This window comes from Cryptomeria japonica, chromosome 2, assembly GCF_030272615.1.
Source record: "Cryptomeria japonica chromosome 2, Sugi_1.0, whole genome shotgun sequence".
Classification (NCBI taxonomy): domain Eukaryota; kingdom Viridiplantae; phylum Streptophyta; class Pinopsida; order Cupressales; family Cupressaceae; genus Cryptomeria; species Cryptomeria japonica.
In genome coordinates this window covers 137,149,953-137,174,694 of record NC_081406.1, presented here as the reverse complement: position 1 = coordinate 137,174,694, position 24,742 = coordinate 137,149,953, and the positions used below count along the sequence as shown (strand labels likewise).

Sequence of the window (24,742 nt, the reverse complement as noted above, 5' to 3'; positions counted from 1 at the left end):
TCACTTTTTGTCTGTGGGTATAGATGTTTTCATGCAATGTACATCCCCAAGCCTGTAAGTTAGCCTCAGATACGTCTGAGACCACGTCAAGGGCATAACCAGGCCATACCCAAACTAGGATCAGTAACTGGTATGAATCCAGATTACAATAGCCTGGGATCCCCAAGCATGCAGGAAAAAGTGCTATAGATAACAAGTTGGTCAGACTGACATAGTGATAAGATACTACATGTTAAACAAACCTTTGGATTATACTTTGGCAGTTGAAATGACAATTAAAAACAGAAATAAACATATCATTGGCTATCTTGTAAATTTTCCATCATGAATAGACATGCACCTTTACAGAGTACAAAGTAACATGTAACAATTTTCACATGTACAAAACTATAGTATCTTTACACAAATATTATGTCTCAAAATTGGAAATTGGTACAATCAAAGTAAAAATTGCAGAATATAAGTTGTTACCTGCTTTTAAAAAATTGAAAGAACAAAGCTTCAGAAAAATCTAGTTTGACTCAAGTATATGCTTTGCAGAACTAAACCTCCAACAAGACTACATAGAGCATTCTTGAAGTTGTTCGATTGCCATTGCAACTTGCGTGGTTAATTAATAAGTGATTACAAAATTTAGTTTTGTTTATGTCAACAATATCTGATTGGCACAACAGGGATGCCACTGTTGGATATGCTGGCCAAGTGACAATCAAGGTTTTCTGTCATGCCCTCGAACTGAAAACAGATCATAGACTACATTTATAAATAATGCTTAAGCGACTGAATGAATAGGGCCAACCCAGGGATACCACTGTCGGATATGCTTGTCAAGTGATAATCAAGATTTTCTGTCATGCCCCCGAACTAAAAACAGATCATAGGACTACATTTATAGATAGTGCTTAAGCGAATGAATGAATAGGGCCAACCCACAATCAAAAAGACTAAAAATGAAATACCAAGGGATTATCTATTTGAAAGGCGAACCAGGTTAAAGAAGTATGCCACTTGGAATGCAGCATTTGTTAATTGTAAGGCCTTGCCTTTAATCCAGCGAAGGAAACACAAAGGGCAGCGATTCATCCAAAAAAGGTCCAACATAATTGAAAGGGCAACGAATGGGTTTTGAAAAGGAATGATTAATTTAGAAGGGACGTTTCTCTTGTAGGAATTGTATCCCATGTAAAGGGTTGCACACTTGTGACTCTTCATCCCTTATGAGGATTATAAATAGGGCAGGTCTATTCAGCAGGAAGGCACCAACGAAGAATTCTGATTCTGAGTTTAATTCAGAAAAGTGCAGCCAATTTATAATATTGTAAAAACTGCTTGGTATGACATATGGTTGAACTTAATATTTATTTGCTTATAAATGTGTTTTGTTTTTTTTTAATAAGTAAATAGCTGCAGAGGGGCAGCACCCTTGTATTAATCAAAATAAGAGAATACAAGGCCTGATTCAGTGAGAGCGGTAGGGGGAAAGAACCAGGAAGAAAACCCCCTGCCCTAGCTCTATTCCTTAAACAAAAATACCAGCAATGGAGGCTGGATAAGTACAAAACATCAGATGCCAACCTCTGGAAGTAGCTAACAGAGGCCTTTAAACAAAAAAAACAATAACTAAAACAGAGAAACCGGAGAGAGAGGTGACAACCGGAGTCAAAGGGCGTTTTCAGAGTCAACATCCACAGGAGCATGAGCCGCATCCAGGACAATAGGGCATTCAGTGCCACAGTTCAAGTGAACCGTCGATTCTACCTTCTCCCTAGGGAGTCAGTAATCGTTTCGGAACCACTCCTCGCCAAGCCCAAACCCCCAGTCATTACCATCCACCAAATCTCCATTCTCCAGAATCCCAAATCCATTAGGATCCGCTAAGTCTTCGTCTCAAAGAAATTTTGCCCTCCATTCCAACGTGAAGCCGTTTTCAATGCCAGCCGCCTTAAGCAGAAATTCAATATTCCTGGAAATGGTAGGCCAAGTTGCTTGAAGAGCATCAAAGTCAACAGAGTTCACAATCACAAACTTCCTCACCTCCGCCCCGTTGCCCAAGGACATATAGTAATTTTGGGGAAGCGGAATTCTCAGGTTGGTATCAATATTCTCCAACGCAACATCAATTTCCCCCAACAAGCGATGTTTAAACATCATTTGAGTTAACAGCTTTGCTCTCTACTTGCTAGTTCCCATGTATATCACCATTGCAAGGAAAAAGGTCAGGATATCGACATTGGCTCTGTACCTATGATAAAGCCATAAGGAATTCCTTCCCCAGTATCCTTTTAAGGTTGTGAAGAATAAGAGGGTGTCGAGAGTAGAGGACCTCCTGCAGACGTCTGTCAGTGATTTCGCCCAGGAAGGCCATCTGTCGACAAGTAGCTTCAAGGAGAATTGGGGTCTCCATAGCAAGTCGCTGAGTAAAGAAAGCAAACGTTTGATGGAAAAATGAGGGCATTCCATTGTTAAATAGCAAGTCATCAACTAGGGGATACAACACCAGGCAAGTAGTTCATGCCAATTGAATACACACATGTGAAATGTCAGTGTCCAAACATCTTCTGAGCCAAAGCTCGTCAACTTAATGTCAATTGACTTTATCCATCAAGTAATTATAAGAAAATCTTGAAAGGATCTAGTCATAACTAGATATTAATTAAAGTACACTTATGTCCAATTGCCACAGGGCCCAAACCGGCACAGACCAATAATGACGGCAATGTGCCACATCTCGGGTGACGAAGAAACCTTAACAGGTGAACAAATCAATCGGTCGATCAATCCACCGAAAACCACGACCATTAGGTTAAGAAAGAATAAAGCGGCAACCAAGGAGGCAATGCACCGGTTTGCACCACAACCAATGGTTCAAACGGAGAGAAACTCAACCGAAAGGAGAAAGGAGAACGCAACCGGCAAGAAACTCAACCGGAGAGCACCCCCATCATTGAGATAGTCAAGATTCCATGTCAACCGGTGGAGGCAATAAACCAGTCAGCACCGTCACTGACCGACCAATCAAAGAAACATCATCTGGAAGGAGAAGACAGTCAGTAGAAACCACTACCGACAAACTCAACCGGAAAGCACCATTACTGGCAAGATAAACGGGCCATATCAACCGGTGGAAGTTCAAAAGAGGTAAAAAACTAGTCAGAAAGACCCAGTCAGAGAGCCAAGGGGGGGTCACCAACGGCTATTGCCAATTTAGAGAGTCTATCAGCCTCTCCATTACCTTCCCTATAGATGTGGCTAATTCGAAATTCATCAAAGGTGGCTAGCAGCACCAGATCGGTTGAAGCCACTGGTTAAGGCGCCAACTAGGGATGTTGTTACAGTGGACCGCATCAACCACATTTAATGAGTCTCCCTCCAGAGGAATTCTCTGCACCCCAAGCTCCTTCCCTAGCTGTAGTCCTCTTAAAGCCGCTCTGAATTCAGCTTCATTGTTAGTGGCAACTCCAATCTTTTTTAAGATTTCTTTTATACAGATACCATTGGAGTTCCTCAATATACACCCAATACCACTTTGACCCGGGTTTCCTGCAGAAGCACCACCAAAGTTTACCTTGCTCCACCCAGACTCTGGTGCTTCCCATTTCACACCCACTCTTGGATTGACCTAACCCACCAGGGTTCCCTTGCCAAAAAGCGGTGGAATGAGTAGATTTGGATGAGCCAGCTTAATCTTCCAATCCCAGTCTGTATACATATTTTTCTTTAATGATTTGGGTTGAGCAACCTCATTCAGGAGCTCAGTCAGGTGGTTCTCAATTTTCCCACATAGAGACATTAAGCTCATCTCTTTACCCTGGAAAATTCTGCGATTCCTTTCTTTCCAAATTTCCCAAATCAGAAGAGATGGTAAAATATTAAGCAAATCAGCAAAAATAGCCTTTCCTGCCGATTTAGGCCATTGCAAAAACCACTCATCCAACCCTGATGGGAAGGGGCCAAAGATTCTCAATTTTCCCATGAAATGCCACCAACAGTGGCTAGAGAACTTGGAGTGGAATAGTAGATGATCCGCAGTCTCTTCATGCTTTTGACATAAAATGCATCTGTTGGGTCCATTGATACCCATTGAATAGAGCCTTTCTTTAGTTAGGATCTTTTTTTGACAAGCCAACCAAGCAAAAGAGTCTACTTTGGGAAGGAGATGTCGTTGCCAAAAAAGATTAACAGGCCAATCTTTTTTATCTATAGCCGCTTCTTTCAATTTGTAACCAAAACATACTTTGTATTTACCATCAGAGGAACCACACCACCTAATAATGTCCTTTTCAGGGAAGGGAAAATAATCCTTTAGCTGAGAATGTTGGCAAACAAGTCTTTATGATGCTGATCCAAGTCCAAGGGATCCAAGGAGTTCCATTTCCACTTAGCAATACCATTTTCTTGGATAGGATAACCATAATCACAGACATTGTGCCCCCAAAGGTGACAAGTTTCTACCATAATAGGTTGCAGTGAAGGATTGAGACATAAGGCATCTTCACCGGGCCAAGAGTCAATCCAAAAAGAGGCATCCCTACCATTCCTGACATCCCAGGTAACTTGATCACTTATGATTTCCCTGCTATCCAAAATAGAATTCCAGATGGTCGAACCTCTGGGGGGGTTGTTTATAGTGAGAATCATTTTTGGCTCCAGGGAGTCCAGATATTTATGTTTTAGAAGCCTTGCCCATTTTTGTTTACCACCACTGCAAATTTCCCAAACCAATTTTGCACCCATTGCTAAATTCATAATCGAGATTTGTCGAATGTCAGCACCCCTTGCCTTTTTTGGTTGGCAGATCTTTTTCCAAGCTACCAAAGGAAATTTCCCTTTGTCATCCAAACCATTCCAAAGGAAATTTCTCATTATAGAGATCAATTCATCATCTTCAATTGCCATCGGTAATCTCAGACAAGCCATGGAAAAAACCGGTAGCGCAAAGCGGACCGATTTTATCATAGTGAGTTTCCCAGCAGAGGATAGCCACTTGCCTTTCCAAATTGCAAGCTTGGATTTGCACTTATCAATAAGATGCTTCCAATACTAAGTTCCGTTACTGCCAATGAAGAGGGGGATTCCAAGAAATTTCCCTGGGAAGTTTGCAACTCTGAGATTAAGAATCCTTGATAAGACACCTTGCAAGTTAATCGGAGTGTTGACAAAAAACACTTCAGATTTGTGCCAATTAATTTTCTGCCCGGAAGCCATACAGTAATCATCAAGGCAAGATTTAATTGTTCTTGCCTCCCTCCTACAAGCCGAACCAAACATAATGGTATCATCAGCAAACTGCAAGTGAGTCGTTTTTTCAACCCCTGTTGCCACATTGACTCCAATCCAACTATCATCTTGTTGAAGAGCTCTTATTGATCGACCTAAGGCTTTAGCCATTATGATAAACAAAAAATGTGACATTGTATCACTTTGTCGTATTCCTCTTGTCGAGGAAAAGAAGCCATGGGATGAGCCATTAACCAAAACGGAGAATTTTGGGGAAGATAGACAACTCGTGACCCATGTGATCCATTCCTTGCAAAAACCAAATTTATTTAGTACATCAAATAAGAAACCCTTGTCCACCATATCATAAGCTTTCAGAATATCCAGTTTTAAAATCATGCAGGAATCCTTGGTTTTCCAAGCCGTGTGAAGCGTTTCATGGGCAATGATAATGCCTTCCACAATGGATCTTCCAGGGGCAAAACCACTTTGTTCATCTGATATGATATGTTTAAGGAGGGGCTTCAATCTGTTGGCTATGATCTTAGTTACAATCTTATAGACCGTGTTGCATAAAGCAATGGGCCTAAAATCACTCATCTGTTGAGGGTTTTGCTTTTTCGGGATTAAAGTCAAAAAGGTGTGATTAATAGCACCTAACATAGTCATTTTCTTTCTTGATTCTTCTACTGCAAGATGTAGAGAGCGATGATATCCCAGAATTGTTGGAAAAAAGCAGCAGGGAAGCCATCAGGGCCAAGAGTCTTATCAGGTTTCAGCTGGAAGGTAATTTTCCTTACTTCATCAATTGAAATAGGATTGAAGAGAGTTGTATTTTGACTATCAGATATTATGGATGGGATTGAGTTAAGAATTCTGGCTCTTGCTTCATGATTGATCTAGTGACCACCATTCAATAAAGAATCAAAAAATCTTACAGCTTCTTGCGCAATGTCCTCATAGTTCCTAACAGTGTTTCCATCCGGTCTCATAATCTCCGATATTATGTTTCTATTGCGAATGGCAATGGCCGATCGGTGGAAGAATTTGGTGTTTCTGTCACCTTCCTTAAGCCATAACTCCCTTGATTTTTGACGCCAATGGATTTCCTCACAACGAAGGATTTCATGTAGATCAGATTTGAGAGTATTTTCTTTGTTAAATAAATCCTCATTCATTCCTAAAGTAATAACAGAATTGGTTATTTCGGTGGAAGAATTTGGTGTTTCTGTCACCTTCCTTAAGCCATAACTCCCTTGATTTTTGACGCCAATGGATTTCCTCACAACGAAGGATTTCATGTAGATCAGATTTGAGAGTATTTTCTTTGTTAAATAAATCCTCATTCATTCCTAAAGTAATAACAGAATTGGTTATTTCTTCCAACTCAACCTTAATTCTTAATTTCTCCATATGAATATTCTTGAAATGGCTCCTATTCCATTCTTTGATCTTAACCTTAATAATCTCAAATGGTTCCTTAGAACCGGTTCATTCCACCAAACAGATATAAGATCATATAGCTCAGGCACTATGAACCACATTTTCTCAAACCAGAAAGGAGTGCCTCCCTCCGCTTGTCCCATGGCGACCTCCAGACAGATTGGGTAGTGATCTTATCCAATAAGTGGGAGAATCGATGACTCTAATGCTAGATTTTGTCCTAGCCAATCACCAATAACAAGAAACCGGTCTAGCCATTCAGCAATATTAGTAAAACCCGATCTCCTGTTCGTCCATGTGAAAACTCCATTTTTAGGAACAATGTCTAGTAGGTGATTCTTCTCAACAAATTCCAAAAAGTCCTTCTGGGCCGTACCAATCCTCTGAATACCCCCACTTTTCTCAATGCCGAAAAGGATTGCATTGAAGTCCCCGACTACCACACAACTGCCCTCGGTAATACTGCTAAGTTTGATGGTTAAGAGATCCCAGAGAGCACGTTTATCACCAGCAGAAGATGGTCCGTACACATTACAAAGATTGAAATTATCATTCCGTTCGAGGATAGTTACCAAGCAATGTTGCCAATACTTATCTTCCCCAACAAGAGAGATCCTAACATTCATGGGATTCCAAATGATTCCCAAGCCACCAAAGGCTCCATCCGATTGCCTAAACAGACCATTCCACTGTTTTCAAACTCTCATTTTTGCATCAATCTCAGCCTTACTCCATTTAGTTTCTTGTAGTAGCCAAATATCTCCTTTGGTATCATCTATCTGGCGCTTAATAAAGCACCATTTGTCAGGGGCATTGATGCCTCTAACATTCCAAGATAAGAGTTTCATTGTTCCTGGGGAAGGGCATTTCCCTTCCCTAAATTAAGTTTGGTTTGGCCACTAGCAACACCAGCCATTGCTAGCATTATTTTTTTTTACTTGCGCCCCCGCACTCCTTTTGGCTTAAAATTTGGTTTGTCAATAGTTGAATCCGGCTTCCCAAAACCTTTTGTAGTATCCTCTAATATGAGATCAGAGCCAGGTTCAAAGTCTTCATCCCCCTCCGAGAAGGAAGACTCAATTTCACCATCTTCCAATTCAATACCTAGCGAGGAGCAAATCTTACCTCTCATCTCCCCCAGAGTACTATCCTCTATACCCTGCGTGTGAATTTTGCAATCTTCAATTACCAGCTGATTCCTAGGCACAAGAGGAGAGGATGGTAGCGAATCCACTAATTTGGATTCAATATCCACCTGTAAGGTTTTAGTCTTTTCCAGAAGCATGAGAAGATCTTGTTGGCTCTCTCTTTGACTAGAGGAGGGAAGAGCTATGTTCAAAGGAGTTGCCTCAGTCAATGGAATATTCTCATTATCATGAGTTTCGTTGCAAAAATCCTCCCCGGTATCGGTGGAGATAGGAGGTTCCGGTTCCAGATTTTCTTCAATATGAAATTGCATACAGGAATAACTTCTCTGTATCGTAGCCGAAACATCACAACCTATGCTGGTGTGATCCAAGGAGAAGCATTTAGGACAAATATGCAATTGATCTTCTCTATCAATCTTTTGGATCCAGATCTTCCCAGCACCAATAATTTTGACTTCATCGGGGATCTTGGTGATTTGATCTGTGCTAATGCAAATTCTGAGGAAGCTTCCCCATAATTTATCCTCCAAAATGTCATCAACCGATACAAATGTGCCAAGGTTTTCGCATATATCCTTAATGACATCAATGTGCCAGTAATCCGAGGGACAGTTGTAGAATCTTATCCATACCTTGCTATCCGATAATACATGAGTTCGGGGATTGAAATTGGGCTGCCAATCAATGATGTGAACTTCAATGCCATCCAAGATATATGGACCTTTGTTTTTAGCTTGCCATTTCTCCTCATTGCTCATAAATTCAATCATAAATAAATCATTTGGGAGAATATTGATGTTAATATCCTTTCCCCATTGTGCTCTACACCAGGATTCAAAGTTGTCCTTAACTCGTTTTCCCACCACCCCACTTGATGAAAAGGCAAAACTCAAGCAAACTCGACCTAGCAGAATTAATTTTATTTTCATCCAAAAAGATGGTAGGTCTTGAAGTTTTTCTTACCGGTTTAGGATGACGGGGTCGATGAGGGAGGAAGGTTCGTCTTCGGAAGTTAGGGTTTATCTCTCGGTCCAACCAAGGGTTCCAATTTTTAGGCTGGAAGTTAGATCTCCAAAACCTGGCGTGGTCTGCCCTTGAGTTATCTTGCCCGAAGCACCCATTCCGCATTTGGAAATTACCATGAGCTTTCGGAGGGACCAGATTGGGTTCAGTGTGAGAATTGCCTCTCTCAATTGCCGCGTCGGGGATGCTAGATTCAGGCGATGGTTGCTAGGTTCGGGGGAACTCGAAAGTAGGATGCTTGGCTTTGCGAAACCAACCTTTGTTATTCCAAATGAACCCATTTTCCTTCCATTTATGTGGGTCAATGGGGCACTGATTGCCACTTGAATACGGATTTCCATAATTCATCCGCGGTCTGGGATATCTGTTACCATGGAACATGTTTGCTTTCCCAAAATTAACTGGTTTCTGAGTGGGTTGCAAACTACCTATTTCAATGGGAAAGGCAATATCCGCTTCATCTCTCCATGATCCAACCTTCGTGGCCTGAGCGCCAGAACTTCGCACATCGGTAACCCTGCTCCTATCACCACTGTCGATCCTGCTGCCTTCAAACGCCGCCATTTCGCTCCTCACAATAAAATTTATCTTCAAAATTTAGTTCTTTGCTTATAAATGTGTTAAGAAGCTTTAATTTATTTGATTAAATTGCCAATTCATAAAGAAATATTAGTAATTATTTATTTGATTGGCTTTAGAAGGGAACATGAATACTGCTTTCTTCCATCATTCTGTGAAGGCTCATTGAAATAGAAGTTACGTTTTTTCTCTAATTAATTCTAAGGTATTTGCCTATCTTCTTCACAGGCCTTGTCTTGAGAGGCTAGACAGTTTTATTCTACTCCATTTTCTAAAGATTCTCCTCCTATGGAAGCTAAGGAAAATTGGCTTGTATCCCCTCCCAGGTCAATAATGAGATGAACGATTCCCTCATTCGTTCGCTATCTCTGTGTGCAGTAAACAAATGCTCTGAGCTTTGAACTCTACTTTCCTTGTTCTCATTCCTAAAAAAGATTGTGTTGACCATCTGGATTTCTTTAGGCCTACTGCTCTTTGTAATGTGGTGTACAAAATCATTACTAAATTGATTGCAGTGAGGCTCAAAGTTTGTTTCACTTCTTTGATCTCGGAGCAGCAAGGGGGTTTTGTGACTGGGAGACAAATTTTGGGTGGGGTTGTGGTTGCCTCCGAAGTCATTCACTCTATGGCGACTTCCAAAGAGAAATCTATGTTTATCAAATCAGATATGGCCAAAGCCTATGATAGGGTAAGTGGCGCTTTTTTGCAAAAAGTTATCCTTGCCTTTGGTTTTAGTTCAGAGTGGATCAGTTAGGTAATGATTGTGTTACCTCTTCATCTTTCTCTGTTATCATGAATGTTGAACCCTCTGAGCTCATTGGGGCTTCCAAGGGCCTTCACCAAGGAGATCCTCTTCCCCCCTATGTGTTTATTAGTAAGGCCAAGGGTCTAGGCAGATTTCTTGTGTCTCGGGTTTCCCAAGGCATGATTCACGGTTGGAGTTGGGGCAATGGATTGCCAAGGTTCTCTCATCTTCAGTTTGTTGATGACATTGCTCTTATGGGGATTGCTTGTCTTCAGGAAATTGAATCTTTTAGGCGAACGTTGGATACTTATCATACTGCTTTGGGCGAAAAAGTCAATGAACAAAAATCTTCTATCTTCTTTTTTAATACCCGTGAGGCTATTCAAAGGAGGATCTCTCATATTTTGTGGTTTCATATTGGTTCTCTTACCTTTATCTATCTAGGTATTCCTCTTATTGTTGTAGGCAACTCGGGGCTTCTTGGCAAAATTTTCTTGACAAGCTGCGTCAAAAGGTTACTCATTGGACTCATCATTGGTTTATGCTACTGCTAGAGTGACTCTTTTTCAATCTGTCATTCAGGCTCTTCCTATTTATAGGTGTTTTGTTCAGGCTGCTCCTATGTATTTCCTTAGGGAATTTGACGCTTTCTTGTAACAGTTTCTTTAGAGTGGTAATTTGTAGACTGTTAAGTGGAGTTTAGTGAAGTGGGATTCCTTGTATAGGCCAAGGAAAAAGGGGGACCTTGGTCTTCGTTCTGTTATTTTGAATGGGCAAGTTCTAGCTGCCAAGTTATATTGGCGTTGGTGTACTAGTCAGCACCAAATTTGGGTGTGTATTCTCACTCACAAGTATCTTAATGGTGTTAACTTTCTAGATATTCCTCGATACCCTTTAGAGGGAAGGGGCTCTATGATCTGGCATACTCTCAAGATGGGGGCTCAGTTGGTTAAGGATGGTATTTTTTTGGTTTGTAATTCAGAATCTAAGGCCCTCTTTTGGTTGGATTCTTGGGATGGTAATCCTCTTATCCTGACTATGTATCCGCACCTCCAACCCCTTTGTGATATTTTTACTGAGGTTGGTCGAGATAAGGTTGCACATTATAAGGTGGCTCATAATTTAGGTCAAGTTATTGGCTACAGATGGAAGCACTCTGGTGAATGGCCACCAAGTGGATCGGAGGAGCATAGGAAAGAGTTGGCCTGAATGCTTGCTTCTCATGAATGCAATTCTTTGGTTAGGCATGATGTCTTAGCTTAGGGTAGTGATTCGTCTGGTAAGTACTCTGTTTCCACAAGGTATGTGGAGCTTGATAGACAAATGTTTGGAGGCATGTAGGTTCCTTGGTGGAAACAGGTGTGGAACAAACTCTCTTGGCCCAAGTGTAACTTTTTCATGTGGTTGGTGATCCAAAATCAATGTCTTAACTGGGATAATTTGTGCAAACATGGGTTCCAAGGTCCCTTGATATTTATTTTGTGTTGTAATAGTGAGAGTGCTTTTCATCTCTTCTTCCATTGCTCCTTCTCTAAGGAAATCTGGCACTTCTGGTGGGGCGTGTGGAATCAGGCTTGTTGGCATGCTTCCTTGTTGGCTGAGTTTTTTGCTCGTTGGGGTAAGGCCCCAGTTAAGACTACTTTTCTTCAAATTGTCTAGGCTCTTGGACCTAGCTTCATTATCTGGCATATTTGGTTGGAGAGGAATTGAAAGATTTTTCAAGATGTCAAGATGGTTGTCCAACATTTGTGGTGGAAAATTCTTCATTCTCTTCGTGAAATTGTCTCAGCAAAGTGTGATTTGGCTGAACACGTGGATCCAAGAGATGTTTTTTGCAATCGCCTCAGTCTTCCTCTTCAGGGAAATGTTTTGAAGGTTGTTGGACAGGTCATGCATAATAGATGTCGACATCCTCTTCGGAAGATAAGCAGGGAGGGGCGTTAGTGCCCTCCTCCTCAAGGAGTTCTAAAAATCAACACAAATGGATCATCTCGTGGAAATCCTAGTCATGCTGGTATTGGTAGATTTGGGCGAGATAGCTCTGGAATTGTTCAATTTATCTTTTTTGTCTACAAGGGTTTGCATTCTAACAATTTGATGGAGGCTCTTCCCATTTTATATGTTGTGGAGCGTAATTGTGATCTAGGGTGGAGAAAGATCATCTGTGAATTTGGTTCTCAGGTAGTTGTGACTTTGTTGAACAGGTAAAGGTTAGATGATGTTTGTTGGCATCTAGCTTTGGTTATTAAACAAGTTTCCTTGGAATATGTGACTTTCTGTCATATCCCATGAGAATGGAATGGAGATGCGGATTGTTTGGCCAAATGGGCCTCTGATCAAATGCTCAATTGGAATATTGTAGATAAGGGACAATTATCCCCACATCTATCTCAAAAGTTGGACCAATTACTCAAGATTGACAGGGTTGTTTAATGTTTGTGCTCTGTATTTTTTTTGGTTTTGAATAAATTTTTACCCCTTTTAAGTGTCAATTTTCTCTAAGATTAATTGCAATTATATTATTTATTTATAGAATACACTTTGTAAATAAGTTGTATTGTTGAAATTGTTATTTTTGGGCAAAAATCAGGTATATCCCACAAGGGAACATCACATTTTATGTTCATCTTTAGTTCCTTGGGTATATGGCTAGACATAAAGTTTGGTGATTTTCAGTTTAGTTATACATATACGTCTGGATCTTGAGAATACTTATAATTAAAATCTGTTAGCTCTTCGTAGAGATTCTGCAAATATGTTTTTCTTTTAAATAAGCTCTAAAATGGTAAACTCTATTAGTCAGAAGCTAAATTTGAATAACAAACTAATATGTTATGTTCCAATTTGCAGGCCAAGGATTGTCATTACGTTAGAGACTCAATCAATTAGGCTATGATAGTATTTCAAAGACAAATCTTTATTTTTATTCTTTATCGTCCGCTCAGTGAAGTCAAAGTTTGTAGTCATAGGAAAGGAACATATATCTTTCTATAGATGAATTATATCTCTAAATCAATGGACAGAAAACTATAATTGAAAGTCCCAGTTTGTATCAAAATATTAACAAAAATTTATTCTGTACAGAATCTTATATGCAATAACCTAATTAGTTATTGTGATTCTTATTTTCATGAGCAGTTGAAAATCACCCTTGAAATAATTAATACAATTAGAATTTGGTGGCTATGGGCTGACTAGATTGTTGAACTCTGAAGACTACTAATGAATAAATAATGATGAGAACAAATAGTCAGATCAGTTCTAAGTTCTAACTGGACTGATAAAAAAGAGAGGGGCAAGCTTCAGAATTCCAAATGGTTTGATTTTAAATTAACATGATATCTGTAATGCCTTAATGGTTCTCAGCTATAGCACACTACTCTTGTGCATAAAGTTTGCAGATATATCTCTTAACCATTATGAAAAAGCAAGTCTGGCTATTCCTAGATAAGGCCATATGTAGCCTAGGGATGCATCTTAGCATCCTTATTTCATAGTTGACTCAATCGCTAGTTGCTGGCTGAAATAGTTATTTCATTGGCTTTCATCAACTACCATGCTCAGCTCAATTCCAATTAAACATAAAGGAGGGGTAAAAATTTATTAAAAACAAGAAGTACAAAGAAGGGGCATTACATAGCCCTATCAAGCTCAACTAAGTGAAGCAACTGTTGAGACAAATCTGGGGGTAACCGAGCCCAATACCCCACATTATGAATGTGATCAGAGACCCACTTGGCCAAACAATCAGCAACACCATTCCATTCTTTAGGAATGTAGGTAAAAGTAACAGACTCCAGAGAAGCACAGAGGTTGAGAATCTAATCAACAATCAAAGCCAAATGCCAACTAACCCCATCTAATTGCCGCCTATTCAACAAGTTGACCACAACCTGAGAATCAGACTCACATATGATCAACAGTAGCCAAAAATCACAATAAAAATTAGCCAGAATGTTAGTGTCACATATCAATTTGAGATAAGAATACAATGCCAAACAAAGGGACCCTTGAATCAGTATAACATTTCTTACCAATTCAAACTTTATCAATCATGATAGCATCAGTTACTTAATTTTAACAATCATGCACATGAGAACACGATAACACAATATTTACATGGAAACTCTTAAGGGAGAAAACCACGGCAAATTACTTGCTTGTATAACAATCTCTTACAAACTTCGTAGGCTTAACCTACCAGAGGCACCAACCCTTCATTCAATTTGTGAGAACTTTCACGCTAGAGGCATCAACCCCTCATTCAATTTGTCTTCACAAGATCTATAACTTTCTTCTTCAAACTGCTATAATTCCCTTCTCAAATTTGCCATAAATCTGATCATATATCTGTCATAAAGCGATCACCAACTCCTCTTGAAAATCTGCTATAATCGGCTCATTAGGTCTGCAAATGATCATATTATTCCCTCATAAATTTGAAAATAATATTCATATATTGCTCTTCCTTAGATCTGGTGTATATGCTTGATCTATTTACTTTCTTCACTAATACCACACATTTTTCACACACAATCTATATCTCTTTAAGAATGGAAATGACTCTTCAATAAGGAGGCAACTTTTACAAAGAGACAACTTTTCAAAGTTTATTTTCTCTAAAGAGATCGCTCCTGTTCTTTAATGCTTATTTAACTAATCAAATCGCACCTTTTCTTTAGCACAAATATACCTCTTAATGAATCAATGTCTGAAACTGACACTTGCTGCTTCTAACGAAACATTGCAACTCTTGTTAATGAGTCGGTTTGCATGTTTATTAACATAAACATGAACTGCCACCTTAATGTTTATAAACATATAGACCACCTTTGCTACATAGTCGGCCATCACATTTCTTAAACATAGAATCGGCTATCATTTATGTTTTTTCTAATGAAGTCAGCTACCATATTTATGTCTTTTCTAATCAAACTGCTGCATCAAAGTTGCTGATGTCTTTAGTTTCATGAAGTCGACCATTCAATATTACTGCATATATCAGGTTCAAGACCGATGTACATGCATCACTGACAAACTTTTCAACAATGTCAACGGATATATTTCAATATGTTGCTGCAAAGGACGACCACAGAGCCATCCTTAGCAATGAATTTATAGAAGGCCAAATTGAGTGCCAGCAGCAATTTGCACATTGTATAATCCAAGATATTGATTTACAGAAAAACACATAATAAGTTAATAACCATGGTTAAAGATAACAGTATTGCAGTCAATTTTGAATATTGTGCGTACAAATGAAAGAAGGCAGCCATCTCCAAACATTTGTACACAGTTTCTTCCAGAAGATGTTCTGTCTTCAATCATTATTGCAAAACATTAAAGTCTCTAATCAAACGAATTAACTTCGTACATTACTTTAAAATCCAAATTTGAAATGTAGAATTTTGCACCAGCTTCTGGTCCTGAAGGCAAACCAAGAGCTGTCATGCTATTCTCAAACATGTCATGTTGCCAAATGATATCCTTGGCAAGGCTAAATTACTACATTTGCAACCCACAGATAACACAGTGATCCTACAAAACCAAAATAGTAAGACACTAGAAAAGATATATTAAGATCATTAAGAGATCAAAAAGAAACCTACTGCTAAGCATAATAACACAGCTGAACTGTCTTAAACAATCGGAATATACAGAAAACACTACACAATTTCATTTAACGAAAAAATTATATTGCATTGACACAATTCTACAAAACAAAGATGAAACAAAATACCACTACCGAACCAGATGGTCACATATAAGGATGTAATGGAACAAACAAATAGCATAATAGGGATTGGAAAATGATTGAATTTTAAGAACAAAGATACAAAAAAATATGATGCCATCACTAGAAAAGGAGTCTCCCATATTGTAATATTTAACTAGCAATTGCACCTTGGTGTGCAATGGGTACACCGAAGAGGTATAGATTCATGGAAGGTCAAATATGAAATATTTTGGTCTATATATTGCATAAATTTGTGTAGTACATGAGGTCAATTGGTACGATCTTTGAATATAGAAGATAATTAGGTTCCCTTACCGACAAGCTCGTGTTATTTTTGCAATAAGGAGAGATGGGGAGAGAGAGGAGAGACTAGTATAGAAAAAGGGAGAGATAGGGATAAAAAGAGGAAGATGTAGAGGGGGAAGAGCAAGAGGTGGGGGTAAGGAGATAGAGATAGAGAGGAAGATGTAGAGGGGGGAGAGCAAGAGGTGGGGGTAAGTCGATAGAGATAGAGAGGAAGATAGATATGGAGATGGAGAGGAGAGGAGTGGAGTGGGTGAGGGGGAGAGAGGGGGGGAGAGAGAGAGAGAGAGAGAGAGAGAGAGAGAGAGAGAGGTACATAGATAAAGATAGAGATAGGAAGCGATATATATATATAGATAGTTATAGGGAGGGAAAGATGTAGAGGTGGAGAGATGGAAAATAATGAGGTGGAGAGAGAGGGAGTGTTGGAAGAAGACATATGGAGAGAGATAAAGAGGAAAAGCAATATAAATATATAAGTATAGGAAGAGGAAGATGGAGAGGGGGAGACATGTATAGAGATAAACAAGGATAAGGGAAGATAGAGGTAGATAGGGTGGTAGGAGATAGAAAGAGGAAAAGAAATATGTAGAGGTAGAGAGAGGTCTAGAAGGTGAATAAAAAAAAATTACTCTATTTTTTGCATACATTTGTACAATACATGTGATTAGTTGTTAGGCCATCAGCTTGTATGTTCTTTGTGCAACAAAGGTGTTAATGGAGAATTGATAGCTTCAAATCAGTTATGGATCGACTTATAAGGATCTAAACATTAATTAAAAACTTTTGAATCGGGAAGACAATCATGCTCCATTAGTAGCAAACTCATGTTATGTTTGCAATGGGGAGAGAGGGAGAGATAGGGATAGGAGGGGGGAGAGATTGGGGGTGCAAGATAGAGAGAAAGCAAGAGGGGTAAGGAGACAAAGATAAATGGAATGATAGAGATGGAGATGGAGATGGTGACACAGACTAAGATAGAGATGAGAGGGAGAGATAAAGAGAGAGAGGAGAGAGGAAAACATAGAGATAGAAGAAATAAATATATAGAGATAGTGAGTGATATATTGAGGTAGAGAGATATGGAGAGAACAAGATAAAGACATAGAAAGAGATGGAAGAATGGATATGGAGAGATAGAGAAGCAAATAGATATAGAGAGATAGAGCAAGAGAGGAAGAGGGAGACAAATACATAGAGAGATAGAGGGAGAGATAATTATAAAGATAGAGAGATAGAGAGGGTGAAATAAAGAGGAGGGGGGAAAGATAGAGAAAGATATAGAGAGAGAGGGAGAGGGAGAAGGAGATAGATAAAAAGAGACAAACAAAGAGAATAGAACAAATGTCTATGTGCTCCCAATTTCTCTCTCATTTGATTTCTACAGTATTTCAGATAGGTAATCCAAATGGATGTGGTATTTAACTGCCAGCTTCAAAAATTGAATAGAAAATGTATAATTTCTAGAGGAGATAAGAACTGAATCAATCAAATCTACAATGTAGATTTACTCCCATGGGAATGCATTGCAAGTACACCATTGATGTGGTTTGCACATCCACTTGCAAAGAGATGAACGGGGCGACACCATTAAACACTTGAAGTGAATCAAAGAGAAGAAAGAGGATTTTGAATTGTGGAATCAACTGACATCACATTGTGGCCTCCCAAATCTAGTATATAATTTTGAAGATTGTACTTGATCCACAAATTTTGTTGAGCGATGATTCTCATCTCCACAAGAACCAAATCGAAATTTCTCAATGTGAAGCAATATACCTCTTTGATATACTTCTTTTGATACATTTAAATAAATCACATTGTATATCAAGATAAAAGAAAAATATAAATAAATTTTTTAAAATAAAATAAAAATACTCTAATCAACTCACTCAAGATTTATTAATAAATATATTTTCAGAATAATAATATAAACAATAATCATAAAAAAATTATAAACTATGACTAAATGTTTGACTTATCTATGTTTTGGAACAATTGTTGCTAAATAACGCGCCTTGCCCTATTAGCAAGATTTTTTATTTTAATAAAATTCTAGCATACTGATTTAAGGGGAAAAGATCAAATGCATAATGAAACATCTTTGTAAGTTAAATTAAATTCCAAAATTGTTGCTAAATAATGCACCTTGTCCTATTAGCAAGATTTTTTATTTTAATAAAATTCTAGCATACTGATTTAAGGGGAAAAGATCAAATGCATAATGAAACATCTTTGTAAGTTAAATTAAAGTATAATCGCCTCCCATTTAAGAGTAATGTAGACTATATAGAGTTAAGCTTTTTGTAAGTTAAATTAAAGTTTAACCGCCTCTGATTTATGAGAAAAGTAGACTATATAGGGAAACTTCGGTGGCCCTTGATGTACGTCTATATCAAATACTTGTTTCTCATACTAAATTTAATATCATTTAGGATTAAGCCATTATTACATGCGGTTTAAATACGGTGGTGGGTGCACAGTGGAGCGCAATTTCAGTTTGTGACATGTCTACAACCTTCTTGTGCAATTTATTTGATATGAACTGTATTGTCATAATAGAGCCCGCCTTCCACTGTTAATGGGGAGTCACGCCGAATTGAAAAGAAGAGTAATGCGTGTGACTTGTGGAAGCTATGAGATGCCCATCGAGAAGATGTGACGCTTGCCGGAAAGTCATAGCAGAGATAGAAAGATCCTTTTGAAAATAAAGACCCACTTACATGTATTAGAGCGTTTGACGGACGAACCACAAGGGAGCGAATCGGTGGCCCAAATCAATTTAATCGTCTTGCATCTCTTTTCAACGAAGTTCAGCCGTTGATCTAACAAGTTAGCTTGCACAACTTCATATAAGGAACACCTTCAGTGTAATTACGCATCCAAGAAATGTATGTTACTAGTACCTCTTTCCCAAGCTTGTAATAGAATATAGCCAATCACAACATTATCATCTGAAGAATTTATACTCCCCAATCTTGAGAGATTCACAACATTATCATATGAAGAAATTATACTCCCCAATCCTAAAAATACTCATGTGCCTCAAAAATGTACATAGATTTTCCCTGCCCAGAACTATTATGGAGTATGTGCAGGGAAGCCATTTGAGGATTTCAAATTTATATAGGGTTCCATGGGTGGGAGTGTCCTTGCAAGGAAACAATCTTGCCATGCAGATTGAGTAGAACCACAAAGTTTCCCTTAAATCCTTACTCATAAAACTGAATTCATTCAGGGATGAAGGCTGTAGAATGAAATACAGGGATATACTAATAGGAGTATTGATATAAGGAAAGTCAAGAACTTGTCCATTATCCATGGATCCCAACAGAGATCAGTTCCCACATTTCTACAGTCTCATACATAGACTTCTACACAATCAATTCCTCGATGCTTCCATTCACTTTTCTCCAATAAAGATGTAAAGAAAAAGACCTGATGGGGTTGACACTAGCCAACTAACAAGTAGCTACAGTTCCTATTCCCACAGCGAACACCAATATGATTCGAGTTCCCTGAAAATATTGATCTAGATCATGGTGTGCCTAGTGGATGTTTATCTTATTCCATTTTTAACTACAAAATAAAATTATAAAGCATACCATACCTATTTAATATCCCACTATATCTCAGAAAACAATTGGAATACTTGCACAAGATAAGTTTTCACTACTTGAAGGGAGATGCAAAACTAGGCATCAACTACTTGAGGACATATGAACAAGTTGACGTATCTTCAATAAACAATTTTGCAGACCTGTATCAATACCATTAAGAGATGAAGTGGAAGAGACAACAAGTTGGAAGAAACAACTATGCATAGGTAAACCAGAAGAAATAGGGAAATTGTTGGATGAGCAGATTACCAAGGCCAGATTTGTGACTTACAAACAAATTGAATATGTCTGGCATGCTCTTGCTCTTGTTTACATCTGCAATGAGCCTACAATTTCCTGCTGTTATCATAAGTAGTTCTATCTTCATCCTGTTACAATAGACCAAGTGGATGTTTAAATATACTATCTCTAGCCACTACCACTCATCATTTTCACTTTTTATTTTTTATTGTTTTTGCAAAAACAAAAAAAAGTGCATTTTCTGAATGCTTGTAAACTGAAACAATGTAGGATACTAATAGCTACAGAAAATGTCAATAACTTGAACAGCATGAACATAAAATAATTCTCCAATTTTATTCATCCATGAATCTCTGCTACGTTGAAATTGGATGGGAGTAAGTGCTGTGAAAAGTAGAATAGTCCCACAATAATACTGACAACCTGGTGATCAGATCCAATATCTTCCCTGTACCAGCTCTGTCTTCGGTAATAATACAGCAGGATTTCTAATTGGTAAATATTGTTGGCAGCAATCAGTTAAACTGTTGTCTCAATCAACTCCAATGCTGTGATCAGACATGTGACTATTCAATATGGGCTGTGACCAAGTGTAGTTCATCCCATAGGTGGCATAGTACATGAGTACTCGCCCTTTCTTTTTGGTGGCTGATAACTCGCTAAGTACTCACCGAGCCCATGAGGAAAACTCATCGGACATGAATCTATCCATTTTTTACCATTTTTTTGCATTTTTGTTTTAATTTTTCCATCTCTGACATTGAGTTACAAAAATTTATGAAAACAGTGTGCACCATGAGGTCTATAAAGTTTTGAAGGTCTTCATTTGGGCTTGGTGGTAGGGGCTCTGCTCCTCAACCAATAGGAAATTTGCTAGGGGCCACTGCCTCCGGACTCCATGAGGGGTTCTGCCCCCAAACTCTACTAGGGGCACTACCCCCAAACCCCCATGAAGCTGTGAGATATGGAGCCAAAAAATACTAACTTGAATGCTTCCACTTTCCAACATGTTACACTTGAGTTCAAAAAGTGAGCACACTTTTAATTGTCGGCTACCTATTGTATCAGGATTACATATGATGATGCAAATTTGTACTCGATTTGTATTCAAATTAATCAAACTTAATAGAAAACATTTTTGTATTCATTTATGGACTCATTGGATACATTTTATTATTGAATTTTGAAAAAACCAAATATGTTTTTAAAGAAATTTAAGCAATTTTTAAGTTGCCAAATTTTTTTCCGAGTTTTTGTTGACTCACAACTTTTGGGTCTGTTGAGTTTTCGCCTAGTCAGAGTCTACCAACTATTGTTCATCTAATCAAAGTTCTAAGGCTGCGATGAGTCCAAATGATACTGTTGGGAATGCATCAAGTTCTGAAATTTCTGGATTAGACTAAAGTAGAAATTAATCAAATCTCCACAATTGTGATTTCCATGTGAAATCACTCCAAGGAATTGTGGGTTTTCATCCTCCAATTCCAAACTTAGAAGGTTTTTGTCCTCAAGTTAATTGAACCAAAGTCATTGCTCCAATGAGGAGAAAATATAAGAAAATAGATTAGTTCATCAATATTAAAGCCTCGTTGATTGGCCTCTCTTAAATAGAGTTTACCTTGAATTTTCTACATGATGTTTGATTGATATTTGAGAGGAATTATTTAAAATAAACTATAATTATAAGAAACCTCGAAGCACTCTTTATTATAAATTCATTTTATAATATCATTCAAGCAGACCCGTTTTGTGAGATTATGATCCTTTTAATTTATTATTATAATCTCATTTCCATAAGGTGAAATTCCCAAGGCACATGGGAAATGTATTATGGGTATTTAACTTGACTTATTTTTAAAGAGGCAACATTATAGTCTACCTTTCTCAAGATTGCTTGTCCCCAAGCAATTGGAACTAGGGTGCTTTATAATTTCTTCCCCACTTGATTAAATATTTCTAGAGTTACCAAGATCCCAAATCAATCTTGAAGATTTGTATGTCCATCCAATGTGCTTGACTAAAAGCTATGTTACTGGGTACTACTGATAAAGCCTGGGTCCTAGTAAGGGTACGGTCCAAGTACGGGTATGACCCTAGGTATGGCTAGGGTACTTCTTGAGTGCTCGGGTTTGTCTATGAGTCCTTCTGTGAAAGACCCACAGCAAACCAAGTGCCCAGGCAATACTATGGGTCATACCTAGGCATAGTTTGGATACATTAAAACCTCAGTTTCACTCTTCATCATTTTGAGTATGCCATTTCCTTTATCCATCCAATCCTAGCTGTATCATAAATTTGTAACAGCATTTTATATCAAAATATGCCAAGAAGCAAGCAATTAAATCATTTCAGATGCATTTGTGAATCGTACCTGTGAACACAACATTAGTAAACTTTATATCAGCATTAATGAGATTGATTTCAGTTGATTTACATTGTGCATATGTAGCAGCTGTTTGTTAATGTTTTGTGAAATCACTTTCCTTGTATTGTTAATGATTTGGCATTTTATCAAATGTTTGCAAAATGATATTGAACCAGCTTCTGCACTTGACACAGGTAGTGGGAGTGGCAACCAATTGATTGTGGTTCAAATGAAACTAAACCAAATGTTGATGTTGACCTTGATGCTTCTGATGAAGAAGAATATGGATATTAAATATTGATTATAGTTTGAATTTTCATTGTGTAATGACATTTTAAGACTCCCATGTATTTTCATTTTTGCATACTATGAATATGAGGTATTAAAATATTATATTTTTTGGCAATTATGAGTATCATTGTTCTTATAATTTATATTTTTGAACATACATGCATATATATTCATACTCATACCCAAGAAGGAAATAAATTGACATACCATATAATAACCCTTACGTGCATTTTTATATCAGAATTACCAAAATAACAATAACCCAACTCAGATTTGCAAATTATAATAAACAGTGAAATCAGGAATACCGAAAATTCCACTATTTAGCCTGTAAACACTAAACTTCATAGGAACTCAAATAGAAGATTCTACAGAAATTTTGGCATTATAAAGGACTGCAAAATGATGTTTATAACAGTCTACAAATCTTTCATGAAACTTTACAAAATAGACTCCAAAAACAGAGCTCAAAAGCTACACAAACTCACTGTAAAACCCAAAAACACTCTTCAAAATTCCCATAAAGTTATTTTCAGAAAATATATCTGTTAACACTACTCCAAAAACAGCAAAATATGCTGCTATCACAACAAACCAATTTGGAAATAAACTAAGAACTGACACACACAAAACCATTACAAACTCCTGCAAAACAAGACACACAAAGTAGCTCTTTGATGCACAACTGCAACCCCTGAATGTGATTGCCACTGGAGACTTGTAAACACACTGCAAGCAAGTCTCTATCTCCCTGGTTTATCAGCCTGGAAGATTACTCCTTCAATGGTTTCTCAGCCTTTGAAGAAGAACAGCAATAACCTATTGAAATGACAAGTGAATGAAACACAAATAGCCAAAAACTAATTAAATGACGAACACATTCAAATTTCATTTTGCCTCCAAATCCCACACCAAGAATGGGAAGATGCTTGCATGCAAGAAATGTAACTCCATTTGCCATTTGTCCATTATCTTCTAACATTCTCTTCCAAAAAGTGCCACTCGTCTAAAATTGTCTTCTACCATTACATGCCTTCCCAAAGATAAATATGCTCTTTCCAAAAACCACGCCATATTTTGGCATTTAATATTTGTTCTAACACACACACTATAGGAAACCCCTAACTAGTATGACCATCTAACTAGAAGTGTATCTGGTTCATGTGAATTGACGATTGCATGCTAAATGTGACGCCACCTTGGCCAAGGTTTCAATAAAGTGCACACACGTGCTATCAGACTTCACCACTCTTACTCGACTTGTCCACATTAGGATACAACTGACTCACAAATCTTATATATTCATCTATCCCACTGGATTCTTAATCAAGAGTCTTATGTCTACTGACAATAACAGTTATAACGACCTGTTGATGTGTTTTTTATGCACAGTCTAACACACAATAAAATACCCAAAAGCATCTTATCCTCTCTTGAACAAAGTTAATGAAATGTTGAAGATTAGCTTAAGGATCACTTGAGACAACTCCAAGGTTCTTATATGTCGGGTCACTACGTGTGGATAACCACAATTGGTTGTTGTGATTGTTGTTCCTCCACGGGGCCTTGCGTAAATTCTTAGGATAAATATGCTTAATTTTCAAGGAATTTGGCATTTAATATTTGTTCTAACACACACACTATAGGAAACCCCTAACTAGTATGACCATCTAACTAGAAGTGTATCTGGTTCATGTGAATTGACGATTGCATGCTAAATGTGACGCCACCTTGGCCAAGGTTTCAATAAAGTGCACACACGTGCTATCAGACTTCACCACTCTTACTCGACTTGTCCACATTAGGATACAACTGACTCACAAATCTTATATATTCATCTATCCCACTGGATTCTTAATCAAGAGTCTTATGTCTACTGACAATAACAGTTATAACGACCTGTTGATGTGTTTTTTATGCACAGTCTAACACACAATAAAATACCCAAAAGCATCTTATCCTCTCTTGAACAAAGTTAATGAAATGTTGAAGATTAGCTTAAGGATCACTTGAGACAACTCCAAGGTTCTT

At 38.0% G+C, this 24,742-nt stretch overlaps 1 protein-coding gene across 5 annotated transcripts in view; it reads right to left on the bottom strand.

Annotated features, from left to right (window-relative positions):
* Positions 1 to 14,010: 14,010 nt before the first annotated feature.
* Positions 14,011 to 24,742, bottom strand: part of LOC131073241 (pentatricopeptide repeat-containing protein At1g62910) — a 55,221-nt gene continuing 44,489 nt past the window's right edge. For 3 of the 5 annotated variants that reach the window (XM_058009640.2, XM_058009636.2, XM_058009641.2), the window contains exon 3: positions 15,701 to 20,183. The gene's annotated coding sequence lies outside the window, so the exon portion shown is untranslated. The other 2 variants (XM_058009639.2, XM_058009638.2) reach the window with 2 other exon arrangements.